The 15494-nt window shown below is 42.2% G+C and overlaps 1 protein-coding gene across 8 annotated transcripts in view; it reads right to left on the bottom strand.

Moving 5' to 3' along the window:
- Positions 1 to 10444, bottom strand: part of MPDZ (multiple PDZ domain crumbs cell polarity complex component) — a 140324-nt gene extending 129880 nt beyond the window's left edge. For 4 of the 8 annotated variants that reach the window (XM_087822663.1, XM_087822661.1, XM_087822665.1 and 1 more), the window contains exon 1: positions 10262 to 10441. The gene's annotated coding sequence lies outside the window, so the exon portion shown is untranslated. Of the gene's footprint in view, positions 1 to 10261 lie in introns of all 8 variants that reach the window. The other 4 variants (XM_087822659.1, XM_087822666.1, XM_087822660.1 and 1 more) reach the window with 2 other exon arrangements.
- Between the last annotated feature and the right edge of the window lie 5050 nt (positions 10445 to 15494).

The following is a 15494-nucleotide window of genomic DNA, read 5'->3' as shown; positions in this document are numbered from 1 at the left end:
GTGGCAGCAAGGTAATTTACAAAGCACTCAGAAAATTCCTTAGCATTCACCAGGCCTACAGGAGCTGAAGCAGGGTGTTAACGGAGGTTACAGATGCACAGGAAGCGGGGAATCATTTCCCCGCCAAAGTGAAACCTGATCTTGCTCAGGAAATGAGAAATGCTGGTGAAGCATTGGGCATTACGATCAACAACAGTGTTAGCCACAGAATGGCTAACTATTGTTTCCTAACTTTAAGAACATCAACAGCAAAAAATTATATAATTATACTTCTATAACATATTCAGAGAAACCACTGCATTATTTCAGCAAGTTTTAACTAAGCACTTACATTTCCCTCAGCATGGCACATAGGCAGACTTAGCATAAAGATACTTGCACAGGACCTTTCCACTCTCATTTAAATAAATATGCACTTTCGATCTAATTTTGAATTCATAATTTTGTTACTTTTTATGTAAGAGGACCATCCCAGAGTTTATAACCCCCGCCCCGAATCTGTATCTCTCTATATCTGAAGCATATGGCAAAGTAGGAAACAAGGACAAGCATCTAACTTCTGAACTCTCCATTTAGTGGACAACAGTAATTACACTTCAACACGGTGCACTAAATTCTGGGCGAGTACAGAGGAATCTGATGCTGTTCACCATGAGGCAGAAAGAATTTGGAGGGCGACATGTGAATCACCCTGCAGGATAAACCAGCTAGGAGAGTGGAGGGAAGAGCCAGAAGAGGTAAAGGTATCTCTTGCTAAGGGAAAGATGTCTGCTAAGGTAATGAAACAATAAAGAACACAGATAATTTAATGACCATGGTTCTACAGTACTAGGCTACCAAACTAGACAGGAGCTAGAAAAGCAATGTTTCTGTGGCCTCACTGGGACTTTGTCCTGCAGGCAGGCAGAGTCTGCAGAGACAGTGGGCAGTGGAGGGGGGATTACTAAAATTTATTTTCTGGAAACACAATTCTAGCAAAAGGGCAAATAATTCACCTAAGAGAGAAAATAACTAATGATAGTACAACCAGATGCCAGGCTGTTAAAACAGCCCAATCAAAAAAAAATAATGTAAGCTTAGCTTAAAGCAATAGCAAGGAAAAAGAAAAGAGATACACTCATTAGAGGGAATCAGAAAGATATAATGACCACTAGAACTGTGTTGGGGGAAGGCAGAATGAAGGAGGGACAGCAACAGAGGTCAACTCTCAATGTTTCTAATCCAGGAAACTAGAAACATTGGCACATCCTTAGCTTAAAGAACAAAGGCAGAAATAGAAATGTCATCTGTTTTGAGAGGAAAGAGTGGAAATGCATTACTTTCCGACATACTGAGCTTGAAATGCCTTTGGAAAATAGGAATTATAAGAATTTAAGTTCCATGAGGGTAGTAATTTTTGTTGTTTTGTTGGTGGTAGTTCTTTTTTTCTCTCACAGGGCTATATCCTCGGCATCAGTAAAATGTGGCTGGCCCAGAGGAGGCACTCAATAAATATTTGTTAAAAAGGGAATCACTCACATCTGTGGAGCTAAGGAGACAATAATCTGGAAATATAAAAGAAGGGAATCACTGGTGCCCAGGCACTGCCGAAGTTAAAGCGGATTTGATTTACCGGGAAGAAGGCGGATGTGAACAGGAGGGGAGAACTGGGGTTAGAATGCGGGCCAACATGAACATTCAAAACGATGTGTTACATTTTAGAATTATTTCAGTGGCAGAATCAATATGAAATAAAGACATTTCATGCCTGATCACACTAAGGATCACATTCATAAAGCACTCAATACACTAAGCCAGGAACAGTGTTACTATTTATTTAGCTGATGCTAAATAAGCCTCACTTGACATCACTTTGGTTCTTATACCAACATGAAAACAAATTACTTATGGATGATAACCTTAATAAGGTCAAATTAAATATAGGAGAAGATAAAATATCTTAAATAGACTTCACACAATTACCTGTAAGATAAATTAAAAATCCTAGTGGAATCAAAAACACACCAGCAAGTTCCAAGATGAAATAAAGTATGTGTGTGTGTATATGTGTACACACACACACACACACACACATATATATATATGGAGGAGATTACTTTATCTAAAAAATACAAAATCGGCCATAATCCTCTCTTATCCACCTCCATACCAAATCAAAACATTCACCTTTGGACCTTCTGTTGAATAAATATGCACATACTCAAGAAGAAAATAAAATCTGTCCACAATAATGAAAGCAGAATTTTTCATAATCTGTACTTAAGAATTACCAGAGAAAACCCTGCATACCTCTGTCTGCAATGAGGCAGTCACTATCTAAATCAGCTGATAATCTTGTCAGTTGGGTAGTCTACATTGCTGAGAATACACTGAGGCAAAGGAGGGGGAAACGGGGACATCTGTAATAGTGTCCACAATAAAAATAAAAAATAAATAAAATGTGAACTACACATGAGAAATTACAGACCAGGCACAGCCATGTGGAAACTGATGAATCCAGAGTTTAGGCCAACTTCTAAGTTGTTATTTTTAGAAAGAACTTAAATGTTTACTATACCTGCAGTTATAGTATCTGTCCGTTAATTTTTATGCCATAGTTCAGCATTACATACTTAACAGGTAACTTTGCATTTCTGTAGTTGATTTTTGGTGTAACTGAAGAGAAAATAGAAGGGGAGGAGAGGAGAAGACAATGCTGATGTATAGCTATTTTGCTGCCATAACATGAGGGATCCATTGAAATCCAAATCTTTGTTTTTGCCTGATATTCCATACAACTTTGTTTCTCTGACAAGAATGAATTCAGTAGAAAGACTTGAACAAAGTGTAGACATTCACAGACAAGAAATGATATAATGAAATCTGGACCACCTTTGATGCAAAACCAAAAAAAAATCAGCAAAAAGGGATGACAGTTTAGAGCATGCTCGCAAGATTCCAAGGAGTTCAGATACAAAAAAAATTATATAAGGAAACCAAATTAATATGAGCCTACCTGAACATGAACCTTAGCCATAAATAAGCATGACCAATTCAATCCCCTGATTACTGATTCATGGATAAATATAACAGGCTACACTATTTAGTTACCATATGCAATTCCATAGGACTCACTAGAGCCATCTGGGCAGCATTTTCTCTCTGAAAACATTTTAAAAGGTCTTACTCTCTTTCAATAAACATGACTATTTGCTTCTTAATTAACTCATCTACTATTTAACTGCATTCATTAACTGTATTTTACTATGCTACTCAAAGGACTAAGTGTTAATAAGATTATAAACCAACTTTTACTTTTTTAATAATCCAGACAGCACATCTGCCTGAAATTGTGTTCTTTTTCATTTTTGCCACAATTTCAATTAAGTGATCAGAGAGTAGAGAGACATATAAATGTTCAAAATGACCCAAAAAGTCTGGATATTGTGTTTTCATAATATAATGATTATCTCTGCTTCGATTCTTGGTATGTTTGATGCTCTTAGTTGTAACATATGCTGCATGACAATTATTTGGAAAATTCAGGCACCAAATTACTCCTTTGTTAATCAATTCACTATATGACTGTCACATAAATTTGTTACAAGCATTGACAGATAAGTCAATCAAAAATAAAGAAATGCAAAAAAACAAGAGAGTCAGGAGCATTAGTCAAGCAGTCTGGTAAAAAGCTTAAGGCTCACTAATGAAACTGACCATGCTATACTCATGCTCTTCACAAGATAGGATACAAGAGCGTGTGGAAAGCTTCAGTACTCACATGGCTTTTTTAACTTAATCACCTGATATCGTTAAAGATTAGAAAATTTTAAATCTCTTCATTTTACAATTACCAGTAGGATTGTTAAAAAATATGACTTACACAGTCTGAAACATCAGGTAACATTAAATAGGGCACTTAAATTTTATGTTTAGAATTACTGTCGAACACAAAAGTCCGACACACACCCCTGAAACCAAGAACAAATACTCTATAAGACAATGGGCAAAAAAGCGCAAGAGAATCCTAAACTATTTCAAAAACTCCTGAAGGATATGGTCATACAATGGTCTAGTACTCATCAATAAATAGTAAGTTATGAATACGGGCAACATGGAAAGATCTCAAAATACAGAGTGAAAGAAGCTGAACAAAAAGAGAGAACACCCTGCATTATTCCCTTCACCTAAAGCTCTACAGAATGTGAACTAACCTATTGGGACAGAAAGCAAACCAGTGATTACTTGGAGATGGGAGACAGGTAGGAGGGGAGGCTGGAGAGCATTACACAGGGCATAAGGAAACTTTATGTTCACTGTCTTGAGTGTGGAGATGGTTTCCCAAAGGCCAAAAGTCAACACATTGTACACTTTCAGTATGTACAGCTTATTGCACGTCAATTATAAAGTATACCTCAATAGCATAATTAAACAATCCCTTCCCTTGACTTGAGAAAAGGGTGGAGCCTGAATGGCCTGAGTTCAGCACCCAACCGATGTCCACTAAACTTAATAGAGCTGGCTCGGGACCAATAATCCAGGCCCAGGGGCTGTTTCTTCTTTTGTTTTCCTACCTCAAAACAGATCTAAAAATATTTTGTGACTTAGCCTGTTCCAACATATATATTCAGCAGATTATATCAGAATAAAGAGGCATTCTGTGCTGTACTTCTCTAAATGGGAATAGAATAACTACTACTACCAGGAAAACCGCATACGTGGTAGGAAAGGGGTGGGGTGGGAGGACAGGCAAAGTTCCAGCTCCACTGAATCCTAGAGCTGAGGTCTTCCAAGGTCCTCCAGTAGGAAATAAATGTCTCCCAGAAGCAGATTTCACACTTGACTAATTAAAATAATACCCATGGAAGGGTAGCAGGGGGACACTGGGGGGGCACCTAACCTAAAGCTATAGGAACTTTATCCAGTGATACTTTAGGCAAACAGGACCCCTTAAGGGGGCCCAGCAACATTCAAGAAAAGCTGGGTGTATCTTGTAGAGATCAGATAGTACCTTTTAAACTGTAGAATAATTTTTTAACTTTATGATTCTATCGTCCTGGTTTTGTTAGGTTAGTGATGTCACATGAGTGCAGAATGACAAATGTCCATGACCATTTTCTACATTCATTTCCCTGAAACAAGGCATGCCAGGGGCCACCCAATTACATAAGGTAGTTATTCCAAAATTAACTAGCTGTAGGTCTATGTAACAAATAATTTTGAGGAGAGATCAAGACTTACACATGCACTTTCCACTGGTGTCCTGAGTGCCACATGGTACTTAACCTCCTCAGAGTCCAGAGACATTGGTTCAAACAGATGCTACCAAAGATATGGATGTTTAATAATCTCAGATCCCCATTTCCTCACTGAGAAAAAGAGCAGTCAGTGAAATCTATTGATCAACATCTCTACTTATGTGCCTGTTATATCAAAATAATTTTTTGCTGCTTTGAGCTAGTCTGTGTCTTCCGTATACGTATTTTTAAACATGTTTTTATCATCAAAAAAAATCACTAAAAGAAATAATTACCTTACATATTTTACTATAACTAGTTTTAAAATACCAGCACTAAAGTAAATGGTACAGTATCTCAAACCATCAAACTGTCAACATTAAATCATCAGCACAGCCTAAGTAGGTTTTTCCTTAAGATTTTGTTTTTCTTTCGTGTGTGTGTGTGTGTGTGTGTGTGTGTGTGTGTGGCTGATGTTTCTGTTTTTTCCTTTCTTACAAGTGTTTCCTTTTTCACTTTCTCATACATTTATTTATATCAACTTAGATCTGGAGGTAGAATGATTTACAAGAAAACAACAATGTTGTCTTCACAGATATAAATAGAACTAAGAAGAGGGTAAAGATATGAATTCCCTACACCAAACAAATTTAACTACAACATGCAAGAAAAGGGCCAGAGCTTAAGTCTCCTTTTACTTTTCTCCCCTTTTAACTCGGCTGGTCAAATTTGGAAGAATTACTTTAATGCTATAAACAATTAAAATGTCAACATTTTAAAAAGTTTTCATTATTTTATGACACAGCATGTACATTACTTTTTAAATATTTTATTTTTCCCAAAATGGGAAGGTTTCTGGGGGAAAAAGATTATGCCAAATATTTGTGCACAAAATATGTACAGGACAGACATATAGCTTTCAGATAAAGAATAAAGAATGCTGCTTTAATCAGACTCCAAAACTGTCCTGAGATGTTTACAACACTAACATTTCATCTTGCTGAATTTCACATTTTATGCACTTGGGGGAGACAGAAGAAATATCTTAAGAAAATTAATGCTTTTATGACTCACTTAAAAATAAAACTAAGGCTCTATCTACAAAAGGGAAGGGCCAGTTTCTCAGTAAACACCAGGATAAAGAAAACAAGTGGCTCTGGGCCAAAGCTAAAATACCTTGTCCTCAAATAGCAGTTTCCCTTTATTCACAAACATCAAATTACACGATAATGCTTAGTTATACCACCACAACTGCCTCCTACGTGACCTCCCTCTCTTACCCTAAACCAGTCTAGTCCTCAAGGTCTCGCCAGTTTACAGCCTACAGTCTCTTTAAGAACTCTGTTATGGGCTGATGTATGTCCTCTACCCCCAAATCTGTATGTTAAAGTCCTAACCCCCCATTCCCCAAAAAATGACTTTATTTGGAGATAGGATCTTTAAAGAGATAATTAAGGTTAAATGAGGTCATTGGGATGGTCCCTAACCCAATATGACTAGTGTACTCATAAGAGATTAGGACAGACATAGGCAGATGGAATCCCACTGAAGACACTGGGAGAAGATGGCCATTGACAGGATGCCATCTACAAGCAAGCAATCCTACGTTGATGTCTAATTTTTCTGAATCCCTGTAACTTTGACTACATGTAAAACCTCTTTATTCTTTTCTCTGTGTGTCTATTTTTCCAACTAAGACAGTAAGCTTCTAGAGCAGTATATTTATCTTGTGTTCTCCCAAGTGTCTAGACCAATACATGCTTCCTGATCCATCTATTACTATCTACTAAATGAGGAACTACCTCAGATCTTCATGGAAAATATTTCCCAGGAAGGCAATGGATTACTTAACATCAGATTCCTTTATCTAGAAGTCGTTCCTCATCTCATTCTTATTTGCCCATGTGGAACCCCACTATAATTATTTCATCGCAGCAGTATATTAACATGCTAAATATAATTTCCCAACTCTATTTATATGGATGCTCTCCTATGAATGACACTAATTTACAAGAGAAAAATAGTATCTTTCTTGTTGCAAGTATGGGGTTAACAATGTATGTAACAACTATATCAAATGAATTCCTACTTAAGGCCAAAGGTGTTTTTAAAGCAGATGTAACTGTTTGGGGAATACAGTGGTGATATAAGACTGTTGTTCTCACACACCATCAAGCAGTCCTGAATTCTACGGGAAGTTTTCTGCTTCCTTACTTCGAAGTACAGGGTCTTTCACTGACAGACGTGTTGCTTGCTCCAGCATAAATGGGGACATTTCCAGTCCAACACATCAGCGTTGCCTCAAGGTATTTTATGAAAGTCACAGAGTCTTTTGTGGGCCAAAGAGAGCAATCAATGGCTACATAACAGGAATTTGGAGCACAGTGAAAACTGACTGACATCTCTCTCTTCCCAAGTCGTAGTCAGGCCTAGGAAACGAAAGGAAGAAGTGTGCTAAAGAGAGAAGAAAACCAGAAACAAAAGAGGGGAGAAGAAATACTGAAGGAGCCAAGGAAAGAAAAGGAACACATGTAAGAGGTATGGGACACATATGATTGATTTACTAGTAATATGAAATAAACATGTTTTTTGTTTGTTTTAGCAAAAGAGGTAGAAATACAGAGTGGGGAAGAGTCAAGGGGACCCCCCAAACTAGCTTTGTCTAAATGACAACTTGCCTGTGGAAAAGAACCCGTGACATGCTCTAACACCCCCCTCTCTTTACCTAAATAAACAAAACTATAGTCCTCAAACCAGCTCAAGTAACAGAACAGCTAGAAGTCACTAGAAAGATGGCTATCTATATTAAACTTAAAATAACTAAATACATAATTTTTGCTAATCAGAATCTCCAGTTTACCCCAGATTCTAACAGAGAAAGATACCAAAAAGTTAAGAAAAAATTTTGTGAAACTTGGAAATGAAAAAATTCAACACATTGATTTAGTCTATTTTGGGGGGGGTGGGGAAGTCTGCCAGTTCAGGGGGCACCAGAAACAGGGCCTGAAAGGCAATGAAATTAAACAACGCACCCATCACAAAAGGGAGTATTTAAGCAATACTTTTAAAGCTTGGCCTTGGTTGGCAACTTTTGCTGTACAGAGTTACACAGTAAATATTTCAGACTCTGAAAGCTATACACCTGTCTCAACTCTGCAACTACTCAACCCTGTCACTAGCTGTGGAAGCAGCCATGCACAGTAAGAATGCGACGGGGACAACAGGAATAAGTGTGGCTGTGCTCCAATAAAACTTTAATATGGCCGCTGAAATTTGATTTTCATATAATTTTCACATGTGAAATATTCTTTTGATTTTGTTTTCCAACCATTTGAAAATGTACAAACCATTCCTAGCTCCTAAACTTTAGGAGGAGAAAAACACTGCAGCAGGCAGATTTGGCCTGTAGCCCTTACACTTACCGACCTCTGCTTACAAGGACCCTAAGGTGAACTCTGAGCAGGGACAGAGCCCAATTTAGACAGACCCGCCCACTTGTAAACGACTTCATTACCAAGCAGCGTATCTGCGCATCCCAGGCAAGATGATCCCCAGCACACCTAAGGCTTCTAAGCCCTCTCCCCCTCCCCCTCAGGCAAGGCACAGGTGCTCTGCATTGCAAGAGAAGTTCAAGCCAAGGAACTGAAAAGTTTCCTTGGGTTTTTAAATACAATTATTTACTTAAATTCTACCAGGCACTAAACACATATATTGCAAATGTAGATGATTCAACCATTAAAAAAAAAAAAAAAAAAGTTCATTGCAAACACCTACACCAAAGTTCTACATGTAACAACTCCCAAGCCTCGAACCATCGCCTCGCTGGTGGCTCAGGTGCTATTTATTCTGTAAAGTGTAACCTAAATGAGTAATGTCTACGGAAACACCGGAGGGACGGTTACACCACAGCTGTCCACCAAAGCAGGATGATGGGCCACTTTTCAGATTCCTCCCCTCTCAACATCAAAGGAACACGGAGGGGTTTCCTTCTAGGCTGGCAAAATCCTGGTCATCTTATCTCATGATACCCATGAAACCCTAGTCGCCACCCGCCCCCTCCCCGCCCAGGGCACACGGCGCCCCCGCCCGGGTCCTCCCCGCGCGGAGCACCGCGAGCAGCCCACCTGCGGAGGCGGCTGGCGGCGGCCCAGGGGTCCCCAACTCGCCCCGGCGGCTGCACAGCCTCGGCCACCCCCCTGCCTCCCTCGCCGGCCCCTTCTCTTCTCCGCAGCCCCAGCTTCAATTTCCAAGGGCTCTGCAGGAAAGGAAAGCCCAGCCTTTGTGCCTCTGCGAAGAACGCTAGCAAATATTTACACCATCACCGCCGCCCCCCCACACGCAACTCCACACGCCTCCCCGACAGGGCTTTTCAGGGAACAGTCGGCGCCCCGGGTCTGCGAAATCGAGGACCAAAGCGGCCCGGCGGCGCGCGGGGGGGACGAAGGCGGAGGAAAGAGCGAAACGCGGGTACCTACGTGGGCAGCAGATACAAAGGGACAGGCGCCAAGGGGAGGGGGGACCACTGAGCGGCGCGACCCGGGTCCTCCCGCCGGCGCGGCGCGAGGCGCCAGTGCGGGGACGTTTCACCCCACGCTTGACCCACCCGCTCGGCCCGGCCCGGGCACCGGGGGGCGGGCGTCCAGCCCGGGCGCGTCCACGGCAGCGGCGAGCAACAGGCTCCTGCCCCCGGAGCCACCCCGGGCCCGGGGTCCCGCTTCCCGGCACTGAGCCCTCCGGGCGCAGGGAGAGAAGAAACTTCCAAAGCCCTGCAAGTACGCAAACACCAGGGGCCGGCGGCGGGAGCGAGGAAGGCTCGGCACTGTCGTTCCAGGGCCGGGCGAGCAGCCGAGCAAAGAAACTTCCAGACCTCATCCTTTTAAAGGGCCACTGGAGCAGCGGCTTCCCGGGCCCCGCGGGGTGGGGCTGGCGCGGCAGCCGGCCGCCCGCCCCGCGCGCCGAGCCCCGGCACCCGCGCGCCCCGCCGGCGCGCGCACAGGGCGCGGGGGCGCGCTCCAGCCTCGCGGCCCGACCCCGGCGCCGCTTACCCGGCTCGCGGCGGCCGCCCCCGGCGGGGACGGGACGGGAAGGGAAGGCGGGCTGGGCGCGCGGGTCGCGGAGGACGCGGAGCGCTCGCCTCGCCCACGGTCTCGCTCTTCTCCGCCGAAGTAACGGCCCGGGGCGGAGCTTCGGGAGCACCGCGCGGACACGGGCACTCGCGACCGAGGAACTTCCTCCAGCCGGCCGCCCGGCCCGCCGCCAGCAGCCCCGCGCCGCGCCCCTGCCCCGCGCGCGCGCGCCGCACTTGCGCCGACGGAGGCTGCGGAGGCGGCGGCCGGGGGCCGGGGCTCGGCTGCGTGACGCCCGCGGGCGGCGGGGCGGGCGCGCGGCGGCCAATCAGGGGGCGCGGCCCAGCCAGCGGTCCCGGGTTCAAACTGGCTCCCGGGCCGCGGGGCCTGGAACGCGGGGAGGGGACTCCCGGAGGCTTCCGGCGCAAACACGGGGCGCTCGGCGAAGTGGGGGTGTCGGAGAGGGAGGGACAGCTATTTTACACGCGCACGTCCCGTGCAGCGTTCGGGGCACACTTACACACAACAGAGATTTTTTGTTGTGTGTCTGAAAGTCGAATTTAACCGGCGCCCTGTATTTTAATTTGCTAAACCTGGCGCCCCGTGGGCACCGGCAGCCTCCCTTTCTGGTTCTGGGGACTTGAGGTTTTTGGTATGTGGACCGCCCTGCGGATGCTTCTGCCTGGGGAGCTCAGTAAAGTGGCGGAGGGGTGCTGCAAAGGAGAGCTGATAATCTCACTTTCTAAGTGACTTTTCACAAATCAAGTGTGTCCTTAGACATATGGTCCAATTAAAAAATAAAAGCAATAAATACGGAGGAAGGGTTCAAAATTGCATGGTGCGAGGAAAAACATTTATTTCTATTTGTGCCATTTAAGATTGTCTTTCCTTAAAGGGGAATAAATGGTGATGGAAGGAAACTTGACTTGGGTTGGTGAACACACAACACAATATACAGATGATGTATTACAGAATTGTACACCTGAAACCTATATAATTTTATTAACCAGTGTCACCCCAATAAATTAAAATTTTTAAAGGCATAAAAAAAGGTTTTCTTACACCCTTAATTCCTGAATCCCAGTCATCTTTTCTGTGGGAGAAAATTGCTCCCTTTCTCAACACATAAACCTGATATTAGTGTATACATCAGAGAATACTCAGAAGTCCAATTTAAAATATTTAAAAGTATTTCTTTTAATATCCTGAATAAAAGTTCTATTTTCTTTGGCAGAGTTGTAATTATTTTTGTTTTGTCTACCAGAAAAACACAACTTGCATTTCTCCAATATTCACCAAATTTTGTAAAGGAAACACAGTTTATAAAATATAGAAGGCTTTAGAGGGAAACTGATTTGAGCTTTTAACTGGGTATTTTCTGAAAGCTGCAAAATAGATTGTTTGCCTGCAAATGATTGAGAGTTGAGTGAAGTGAACTCAGCGCCCTGGGTGGAAGCTGTGCCTTCAACCCAAGGCCTCTTGTGCTTTCATAAACATGATCGTCATTTATTTGCCCACCGGGCAAGTAAAAACGCTGACAATCTTTCAGAATCTATGGATAGTCATCTCCTCTGGGTCCTTTGCAAATGAAAGTAAAGTCAGGATGAAGGGAAAACTCATCTGAGCTTATCTTTTCCCTTGTATCTGCCACACATCTCTTGTGAAACCTTTCCATCAACATTCAAGTCCCCTCATGCTAAAAACATTTTCTTTCCATGACTTTTGTGAGCTTGCCATAGAGTTATCTCAAAGCATCACATTCGGAGAGGACTCTGTTCTTGCTCAGAAATTCCAAACGATTCCTCTTCTTTGAATAGCAAAGCACCTAAAATCAAGTTTTTCTTGAGAGAGAGAAAACTTTCCAGTCCATTTCTCTCCTGCTAACACCCTTTCTCCCCTCGCCTTTACAGTTCAGTTTCTTGAAATCAACCAACTCCATCTGGCTTCCTACCCAAATCACTGCACTGAAAGGGCTCTTACCAGTGACACGGATGAACACCCACTACCTAAACCCAATGGATATGTCTCTCTGCTCACCTTTCTTACCCTCTCACATGCACCCATAATGGTTAGTTGAACACACTCTTCCCCCAGTTCCATGCAATCACATTTTCACTTTTGCTCCTTCCTTTTACTTAGGGGCAGATATGTGGGACCTGATGCTTCTACAATTTGGGGCTCTGTTTTAAGGGGAAAAAAAGAAATCTTTCTTTTGAAAATTTTACAAATGTGTCTAGGGCTCCTCCCAGGCAAGAGAAGGACCCAGAATCTTAAGCTTCGTTAGTTTCAAGGTAGATCTGCCTCTGCCATCAGTCATTCACTCTTTAATCTTCTTTGTCAACTAACCTCCTCTCCCTAACCTTTTTAAAAAATTTTAAAAATCCTCACCCAAGAATAGGTTTATTTTAATTGATTTTTGAAAGAGAGAGAGAGACAGAGAGAGAGAAACTGATGTGAGAAACATCTATCGGTTGCCTTCCATATGTGCCCGACCAGGGACTGAATCCAAAACTTAGGTCTGCCCTGACTGGAAATCAAACCCACAACCTTTTGGTGGATGGGAAGACTCTCCAAGCAACTGAACCACACCGGCCGGGGCTCCCTAAACTTTAAATTCCGGAATTCCTTATGTGATAGACCTTCTTTTCTTAGTTCATTTTCATTTCTAGCTTATCTATTGGTCAAGGATTCTAAAATTTTTATCCTCAATCCAGAACTTCACCATATATCTGAGTGTTTATTTGATGTCCCTGTTTGCCTATCTCAAACCTAGATTATCCAAAGTAGAGAACCATGATGTTTCTACTCAGGCCTGGTCATCTTTCACAGGTCATTGTCTCAGTGAAAGGCACTACCATGGACAATACTCCATGACTCCCATAAATTAGGTTAAACCCATTGTGATGCATTCTCACTGTACCCTATACTTTTCCTTCACGATATTCATCCTACTTTGTAATTGTATATTTAGTTTTGTAATTACTTATATAATGTCTCAGTTCCCCCTGAGAGCATAAACTCCACGATTTCATTCTAGCAAAATGTTTCACACCCAGGTAGTGTTTACATGGCATAAGATGAATATATGATTGCAAGAACAAACAATTTGACTTTACTGTATAACTTTTTTTTTTTTAATATATCTTTATTGATTTCAGAGAGAGAAAAGGAGAAGGAGAGAGAGACAGAAACATCAATGATGAGAGTCATTGATTGGCTGCAGCCCGCAACCCAGGCATGTGCCCTGACCGGGAATCGAACCCCGATTGCCTGGATCCTAGGTCGATGCTCAACCGCTGAGCCACGCCCGGCTGGGCTATACTGTATAACTTTTATTGTTCTTGCCATACAGTCATCTCAAGGCATCCCATTGGAGAGGATTCTCTTATTGCTTAGAAGTTCCAATGGATCCCTATACTTTGAATAGCAAAGCACTTCCATTTGTCATTTTCCAAATCTGTTCATTCTCAAATGCAAAGGAAATGGGTACATGAAGTGCTAGCTGCTAGGAGAAATATAGGAGAAAAATTGCATAACTAGCTACTAAAGGTAATCTCAGGGTCTTAAAAAGTAAAATCACATTTGTTCTACTGAACATAGAGAAAGAGCTCCTAACATTGAATTAGAGGTAAGTTTAAGGAATTCAGTTCCCTGGTTTAGTGCAAGTATATAAATGAGATTATTGTTCTGGTCTCATTTAGCTCAGGGAATTCTACTTTAAAGAGTAGGACTGAAAAACAAAACACATCTTGGTTACATTAGTTCCTCCATAAAATTTTCCTGCGCTTGAGGATGAATCCACCCAGCAGCACCCCTTTTGAAGTTATCCACATAGTCAGTGCTCTGTCCTCTGCTTGTTCTAACACAGAGGGCCCGAGATTTTCTAGAAGTAAAATGTTACAGAGAAAGCCAAAGTATAAAGCACCTAAAGTGGAGCTGCTATTCCCTGTTGAAACTCACCCCATGTACTCTGATGAACAATTCTTTCTATTAAGTGTCCATTGCAGCCTCCAGGATTTGAAGATGAAGGAATTAGGAGCGGGTCTGAATTCCATCTCTGTCCCCAGTGAGGCACTCTCCACAGAATTTTGTTTTTCCAAATTGAAGTAATGCTCAGACAATTTTTGTAAGAAAAAAAAATTGGAGGAGTTCCAGGATTGGCTTAACTTTTTAAAAATTATAGTTTAGCAAGTACAAACTAGTACATAATATTATTTTACATCTGTAACTCCTCGACACCTCTGAAACTGGTGAAAGGCCCAAGATGTCTGCTCAAACCTCTGTCTGCTTGAAAGGTAGAGCCTGGGAATTTCATTTTGATCCATCACGGTACAGAGAACTCTTCTAGTTGCACCCCCAAGGACACCGTCTTTGTTCTGCTCTAACAACAGCTCACCTAGGTGTGGGAAGCAGGCAGTCCCTCCCTGGTATGTGCTACTGAAGGGCTCCAGGGTCAGCACTGTAGGAACCAAAGCCTTTCCCAAGAACTAAGTGACTTTGGGGGATTCTAACTGTGGGACAATGGACTATTGCCATACATTTCACCAGCCGTGACTCTTATTATTAATGCTTCACTTAAGTGCAAGCTAGATGGCATGTTTGCATCTCTCTCTGCCTAATTTATAAGAAATATACAGTTCTAATTTATTATAGTTTGCAAAAAGATTTTTTATATTCTGTCTGCTGGTTCCAGTTGGCCTCTAGTTTCTCAAATTAAACAAAGGGGTTTGGATGTGTTTTTTTTCCTTCAGCTTGTTCAATGTTAGAACAAAATAGACCATTTAAGACAATCTTTAACCTTTTTTCTCCACTGAAAACAGACAAGATCTAAAAAAAAGATGAAAAAGAAACAGTAGAATGTTAAAATAATGGATATATATGTGTCTAGGAGAAAGCTATTAGGAGGAGGGAATGGCTAGGAAAGAATCTCAGGCATGAGAAAAATGTAAAATTATATCTCATTTGAGAACATGTAGAGTTATCTGTCTCTGTCCCTATCACAAACTGTTTATAGAAGAATAGAGGCACTGAAACCCACGTTGTCCGAGTGGGTCTCATCTCTCTAAGGGAGAAAGAAAAGGCACTGGGGGGTCATGACCACCTGACCTTAAATTCCTTTGCTTTTGTACACACAGAATTCTTGTGCAGTGAGGAAATTGTGGGAGAAAGCATTGGGACCAGGTTACTTTTTGGCTGGAACACGTCCAAACAC

The sequence above is a fragment of the Miniopterus natalensis genome, chromosome 12 (assembly GCF_054644295.1).
Source record: "Miniopterus natalensis isolate mMinNat1 chromosome 12, mMinNat1.hap1, whole genome shotgun sequence".
Lineage (NCBI taxonomy): Eukaryota > Metazoa > Chordata > Mammalia > Chiroptera > Miniopteridae > Miniopterus > Miniopterus natalensis.
This window is presented reverse-complemented; position numbering and strand designations above follow the sequence as displayed.